Here is an 8,138-nt window from a genome sequence, read left to right on the forward strand (position 1 = left end):
CAAAGGGACAATCCAAGAATCTTCGGTTGGCACCGGGTGAATTTTTTGACAATATGCCATTATGTATTTTTCCACTGAATAATATGAAGAGGAGTACAGGTAAATCTGATTTCCAAAATCATCACCATATTGGGATCGAATCGCTGTCGTGCATGTGGATAAGGTATTTTGTCCAAATCAAAAATTCTACAAGTACAAGTTCTTCTTTGTAGATCCACAGTAGCAACACCTCCATGACCGGTGACACTGAACTTGTAGTTAGCGATTTGATGGGCCAACAACTTGTTGCCCGCATTGACATACTCTGATATGTCTTTTTCAATTGAAGGAACAAATCTATTTGCGGAGTGCACCAGTTCCATACGCCTCTGGCGAAATAAAAATGCAAATCTCCTATTTATTTCATCAAATAAAGTGACAATGGGAAATTTTCTTTCAATATCAAACACAGCATTCACCGATTTCGCGATGTTTGACGTCATAATGTTATATCTACACAACAACAGATAAAAATCAAACAAAACACATAAAGTAAAAATAAAATCAATTGAGATGATACCTATTTTCCGGGCAAAATGCCCTACTCCATGTGTGAAATCCAATACGTTCAAGAGCTTCAGCGGCCTTTGGTACCAAATCTCTTATTTGATTGAAATGGTCATTGAAATAACATATATCGTACGCCTTTGCTGCTTTATAAAAATGGGACACTACCTTTGAATTGTGAAATTTATTTCGAATATTTTCCCCAAGATGCCTCATGCAACATCCATAATGAGATGCAGGGTAGATTCTCGAAACCATCTTTCGAATACTTGGATGCCTATCAGAGATAATGCACAACTCATCAGTATCATCTATAAAGCTTCTCATATTTTGAAAAAAAATTCATAAGGCATTGCATTCCTTGTCCACGACACAGAAAATCACTGGAAATATATGATTCTCGGCATCTTGTGCCACCGCCGATAGCAGAACTCCTCCATACTTGCTCCTTAGAAATGTGCCATCAACGGCTATTACTTTTCTCATTTCTTAAAAACCAATTATCCAAGCAGCATATGATACAAAGAAGTACTGGAACCTCCCATTTTCATCGAGCGACAATGCCGTCTTGCTTCCTGGATTCGCAACTTCAAGCATATACTGGTACACATTAAGCACTTCATACCCATGCTCATGTGTTCCCCTAACATTAGACTTAGCATGCTCCATGCCCTTATAAATCTTCCAATAGCTTACCTTACAACCCAATTTTGTGCGGAGTTGATTTGACATGCCTCTTGTGGATGGGCCTTTACCATTGGGAAACCTATTTTCAAAGTACTTACCTATGACTTTTGCCGTGGTGTGGGGATTATGGCTTCTAAGATGCTCTGAACCACACGTATGGTACTTTTCATTGATTCTAATGGCAAACCTGTCACTACTTGTAAATTTTACATCCCTCAGCCACCAATTGCAATCCGGATATGAACATTTAAAGGAAAACAAATTTCGAGAATTGATCACCTTTTTCAGTCAAAAATCTTTTTTCAAGCAAGCAATTTTCAATGAATTTGCCAGTTCTTGCTGTTCTTGAATGTCATTCCCTTATAAAATTTTGTTTCATCATCTCTAACATTATTCACACGTGAAGTTTGAGAAGCACATGGATGGTTGCTGCCAACTATAGGTGTGGGAGGAAACTTGCTCTCAAGGTCCAACCCTTCAGCTTGAGCTTCACCTTCACCTTCACCTATTCCAATTCCATCATCAGAATTATGTCCGCAGGATGAAATTCATCATTAAACATATCTTGTTGGCCTTGGTCTACATTATGATCCTCCTCGATAGGAGTTTCTTCCACGTAGACTCTTAATATTGGCGGTTTCTCTGTTCCTCCCAAATAAACACTCAAACTAGATTGATCAGTTATTCTAAAAGGTAAAACCTTCTCACTATGAAAAAATGGGGGATATAACTCATGACAAGATCTTCCAGTTTACAATTGTATCCAGACTTTTGCACGACTAAATTGAAGAACTCATCATACAAAATGTTTCTTTCGACATACCTCCCAACTGAACCGGCTCCTCATTTTTTACTATTCTCCCAACGCCATATGAATTGATTTTTCTTCTCGACCCATTCACCACGACAATCAATCCCTACAAATAATGACATTGTACATGAAGAAAATAATTGAAAAAATAATTACTAATTATGAAGAATAAGCATATGTAGTAACATATGATTATTCTGTGGTGATATTTGAGTCATATGTTGCTACGTATGACTGTTCTGTTGTGAAAAATAAATCACATGTTGCTACATTTTTTAGTTATATCTTATGTAGCAACATATGACCATTCTGTTCGAGATGTAAGTCATATGTTCCTACATATGACTGTTCTGTTGTGAAAAATTAATCACATGTTGATACATTTTTTAGTTATATCATATGTAGCAACATATGACTATTCTGGTGCGAGATTAAGTCATATGTTGCTACATATGACTGTTCTGTTGTGAAAATAAATCACATGTTGCTACATATGACTATAATATGTTATAATAGTCAACTGTTGCAACATATATATAACAATATGTTGGAAACGCGAATGCAAATTATTGAAAAAATTGCAGGTACCTAGATCAGATGATAATGATTTGATTTTAAATAACTATTAATTGTACTTACAAGAATCAATGGAGTATAACGCTTAGGCAATAATTCAAATTGAACAAAACGAAATTTGATCCACCAGTTACAGATTAGGTAAAAAACTGATTCAAGAAGAAGAAAGCACAAGCACTACCAGCGAAGACCCGCAATGTACGAAAATAAGAAGAAGAAGAAGAGGAAGATGAATTGAGCAGGAAGAAAGGAAAGCAAGCAAGCAAAGACGAGAGCAGAAGAGGACGAATACGACAGCTGGAGGCGGGGAAAAAAGCTTTTATTTCCTCTTTTGGCTCGATATTTTCCCCCCAAAATTGGTTAAATTAGGTTTGGTATAGTCAATTTACCATTTTACCCCTCATTTAATTTCCACCAAATGTTGATTAAATTAGGTATTGTGAAATTACCCTTTTACCCTTCATTTAATTTAGTGGACCAAACTGTCAACTTATAAACTTGAGGGCAACTCCACAATCCTTAATCATTAATCACATAATTGTCACCTACACCTAATACTTAAGACTTATGTCACCACCCATTTATTTTGAAACCTTAATGTCACTTTTTTTAAAAAATCATGGCAAGAAATTAGTGTTTTTTATTTAAGAAAATGAATAGTGGCATTCTTTTTCTTTTTTTTCCTATATAATAACAAGGAGAAAAAAAAGAGGGTTTCACATGTATGTTTTTGGTCACTCAATTGTAAATAAGGGGTCGTTTGATTGGAAACAAATTATTTTGGATAAATCATTTCACCATGTATATAAGATAATTTATCTCATCATATGACAAAAGTGGTGGAATAAATAATCGAAAGACTATCTAATATTTCCAACCAAATATGGGTTAAAATAATCCTATATATTATCATGAGACTAGTAAAATTACCCGTTCTTCGCGAGGAAATTTTATATCACAAAATTTATAAAATAATATTTTAAAACTATCAATCATTAAAATTAAAACACTATATTATCTTACATATAAGATTAAGTGGTAATAAACATTAATAATGTAAAAGAAAATGAAATTTATTACATCTTATCATTTATTCTTAATAACTTTTAAAAATACATACCAAGACCTTTAACATAAGCAATGGTGTAAGTGAGTCACTCAACAGGAACTAAGAACACAAATATTTAGTTGAGAAGAAGAAGAACAAAGGTCGCAACCTTTAATAAAAGTCATAACTTTTCATAAAAGTCACAACTCTTCATAAAAGTCGTAATTATTTATAAAAGTCACAATTTTTCAAAAGTCACAAGTCTTCATTAAAGTCGCAACTCTTCATAAAAGTCATAACTTTTCTTGAAAGGGGAAGACTAGTTTTGAAAANATATATATATATAAGTTGCAACTCTTCATTAAAGTTGCAACTTATCATAAAAGTCACAACTATTCATAAAAGTCACAATTTTTCATAAAAGTTACAAGTCTTCATTAAAGTCACAACTTTTCATAAAAGTCACAAAAAGGGGAAGTATAGTTTTGGAAATAGATAAATTTAAAAGAGAATTATGGTTTGTGGTGGTGCCATGTAGACGGGCCTAAGATTTTCTTTTATATATATACTAGGTAATTTACCCGCGCTTTGCTCGAGCATAAATAATATTTCTAAGTAATGAACAACCTTTCTAATAATCGAGTGATATAAAAAACATTAGTAGATTTTTAGAATATTTCAACGAAAATAAATAATTTGACATCCTCACATATCTCAGGAATCCTAAATATATAATTAATGATTAAAAATGTCATGATATCTAAGTCATGGGTGCGCTGGTTTACACATGGAAACAAGAAGTCCGCAAAGCACACTTGCAGGGTTCGAATCCCATCCACCCCATTCTTTTTTTCTTTTCTTTTTGCAGCGAATTTTGCACCCTTTTTTCTTTTTGTTTTTATTTTTTTCCTTTTTCTATCTAATTAAGGGCTTCTTTTTTTTAAACCTTTTTTTTTCTTGCACTTTTTCCTTTTTTTCTTTTTGCAGCGAATATTGCACCCTTTTTTTCTTTTCTTTTTTTTAATTTTTTTCCTTTTTCTATCTAATTAAGGGCTTCTTTTTTTCAAAACCTTTTTTTTCTTGCACTTTTTCCTTCTTTTCTTTTTGCAGCGAATTTTGCACCCTTTTTTTCTTTTTCTTTTTTTAATTTTTTTTCCTTTTTCTATCTAATTAAGGGCTTTTTTTTAACCTTTTTTTTCTTACACGTTTTCCTTTCCCTAATTAAGGGCTTTTTTTATTAAGGAGTTTCAGTTAGTATAGTTTATACTATGTGATTGCTAAAAGGTTTATGTTAAAGGAAGTGAGCACCCACAACCTTTAAATCCTAGATCCGCCACTGCGATTAAACATTAATTTTTCTATTTTTTTGTACATGAAAAATATAGAATCTGATAATTTTATGGTTAGAATAACTCGTTGTGCAAAAAAATTAAGTGAAAGTTTTCGATAATCAATATTATTTATATATAAGTTAAGACCGTTAAAAAATGTACACCATAATAACATAAATAATTTGTTTTAGAGACAATCTACTTGTCTGAGGTTAAACATTGACCACTTTTCGTTATTGTTACTTTGTTACTCTAACAAAATTTATAGAAGAAGAAAAATATATTTGAAACGACAACAAAATAATATTGTTGACCCTTTTAAAAATGCATTCTTCAATGAACTACTGCTCTGAAGGCCCTTCAGGATGCTTCATCAATGAAACTTTATGACTGTTTCAGAAATATGTATGTATAATTGTTGTATTATGACAGTACAAGTAAATAAAAATGTTGGATTTTAGACTCATGCTGAAGAAATATTCTCGAACATAAATAAAGTAAAAATTAGTCTAACCTAGATAAGTCAAACGCTCAGCAATGACTTGAAACATGGAGAACAACAAATCCATGTTAATAGACATATCTTTTGTAGTTTAATATATTACTTTTGGATGATGCACAAGTACCCCCTCAACCTATGCCCAAAATCTCAAAGACACACTTATACTATACTAAGGTCCTATTACCTTCTGAACTTATTGATACGCCCTAAGTTACTTCTCAAATAAGAAGTAAAGCGGTCGTGTCAAGTAAATAACCCAACTAATGAGGTTGGGATCGTTCCCACGAGGAAAATAGTTTAGACTTAACTTCAATCTATTATTACTATTGTTCAGTCAATTACTTTCTTGGAAAGCAAAAATGATAAAAGGGGGGTTTTCTATTTCTAAATAAATAAAAATAACTAGAGAAATTGAAGGAGACAACTAACAGCTTCAAATGTTGGAGTTTAATCAATTAATAAAAGTAACTAGGGTTTACGTGTTCCCCACGTGTTCATAACTTGATTATTCTAACTATAACAATTCTTTCCTAGTATCTTGCATGCAAAGTGATAAGTTATGTATTTCTAAATCCTTGGTCAGACATCTAGAAAATTTCACTCCGCACCTTAGTCCGGCTACGTGTGTTGCTTTACTAACCCTTACCTTTACCTCATATTAAGCATCGTATTCGATATTTGACTAAGTTATTACCTCGTACCAATCAATACTAGCCTATTAGATAGTATACACTAAATTTATGTTGATAATTCTATTCCTATTATCAACCTCCTTGGTCCGGCAAGTAGCATTAAGGCGAGTTCTAGCGTTGGTCATCCGTTAAAAAGACTTCTAACCGAAAGAATCATCAATACATGCAAGACACTATTCTAGAATTGTTATTTTAGTTAGGTTTTACCTCATTATTCGCCTATGGTTCCCACAACCCTAGTTATGGAGTTTAGTTACCCATAGTCATAATCACAATATTCAAATATGTAATATAAGAATTCATGCACTTAATTCAATGAGAAAGAATAAAATCCAAAAGTTCACTTGATTAATCAGCAAAGGTCACCAACAATCAATTACAAAAGTCTAAAAATATTCAAGAATCTTAAAATAATCAAGAATCTCACAAAGAGTCTAAAAAATAATCAAGAGTCCAACCTCAAAAACGAGGTTTTTCGAACTATTTATAAAAAAAATAAAAACCTAATTAAATAAGGACTCTATTTGCTGGAAATCTGTCAAAACGCGGCTGGATCGACGGACCTCGCGACGGATCGTCGTGGTCACAACGGACCGTCATGGACTCCGTCGTCCCATACTTGTGCAATTTTTTCTTCTGCTCTCTTCATTACCCTCGACGGCAGGTATGACGGATCGTCACAGGCACAACGGTCCGTCGAGGGTCTCCGTTCCAAAATACTTGAACTCTTGGAATTTGGGTACTGGGACTACTTCTCTGATCTTCATGACGGACCAGCAGGACGGACCGTCATGGCTACGACGGTCCGTCACGCACTCCGTAACCCCACACTTGGTCAGACTTCCCCATCTTCCTTCAGCAGCAGCACTACGATGCCACCTACAGACCGTCACGGGCACGACGAACCGTCACAAGCTCCATAGGTGGTACTTTTCTGTATTTCTCGCTCAAAAACCTCCGCATTCATCTTTTAGACAGATTTCCTGCAAATAAAGAGAAACTTACATAAAAATTAGTACAAAAAGGCTTTTGGACACACTAAACTTAAGGAAAAAGCATTAAAAATACCGTGAAACCACGGTATATCACTTATTTTATTAATAATTTTCTACCCCTTTTTGACCTACGTGACACTATCTTGTGGGCCCAACGTTGGTTGACTTTTCTTTAAGCTAGTGCCACGTAGGCCGAAATGGGATAGAAAATTACTTATAAAATATGTTCAGAGGGGTAATAGTACCTTTGTATAGTCACTACAAAAAAACTGCCTTTAGCGACGGAGTTTAGCTACAAACTGATTTTCGTCGCTATATAACGACTAATTAGCTACCAAATTAAAAGTTTGTTGCTAAAATATCAAAAAAATAATTTGCATTTAATACAATGAAGGATTAGCTACAAAAATCTAAATACGTCGCAAAAAAGTAGCGCTAAATTTACGCGCCTTCAATTAGCAACCAATGTCTTGCGATAAAATTTATTAAAAGTTTGCTATGGAAGTAGCGACATTTTATCCGTCACTAATTTTATTTTTTCTTTTCTTTTAATGTTTAGTTTGGGCCTAAGCCCATTATATTTTAAAACACACCAAAATTTAACCTAAATAAAATTTAAAACTAAAATCTCTGAGAAAAATATCTCAAAACAGAGAAACTCTTGTTACTCTCTTCTAGGGGTGGCAGGGGGACCGGGATGGCCAGCCCCGGCCCGCGTCCTGACCCGCCCCGTTTCGAACCCGTCCCATCCCCTTGGGTTTAACGGGTTTAAGGGGTGGGGATGAGGGGACCGGTCAGGGGCCGGTTCACCCCTGCGTCCCGGTCGACCCGGCCCGGTTGAACCGGCCAGTTCGCGGGATCCCCTCTGTTTTTTTTTTGTTTTTTTTTTAATTTTAAAAAATTTGACCGTTTAGATCCGTTGGGAAAACGGCTAGTGGGGCCCCCCAACG

This window comes from Solanum pennellii, chromosome 12 (genome assembly GCF_001406875.1).
Source record: "Solanum pennellii chromosome 12, SPENNV200".
Taxonomy (NCBI): Eukaryota; Viridiplantae; Streptophyta; class Magnoliopsida; order Solanales; family Solanaceae; genus Solanum; species Solanum pennellii.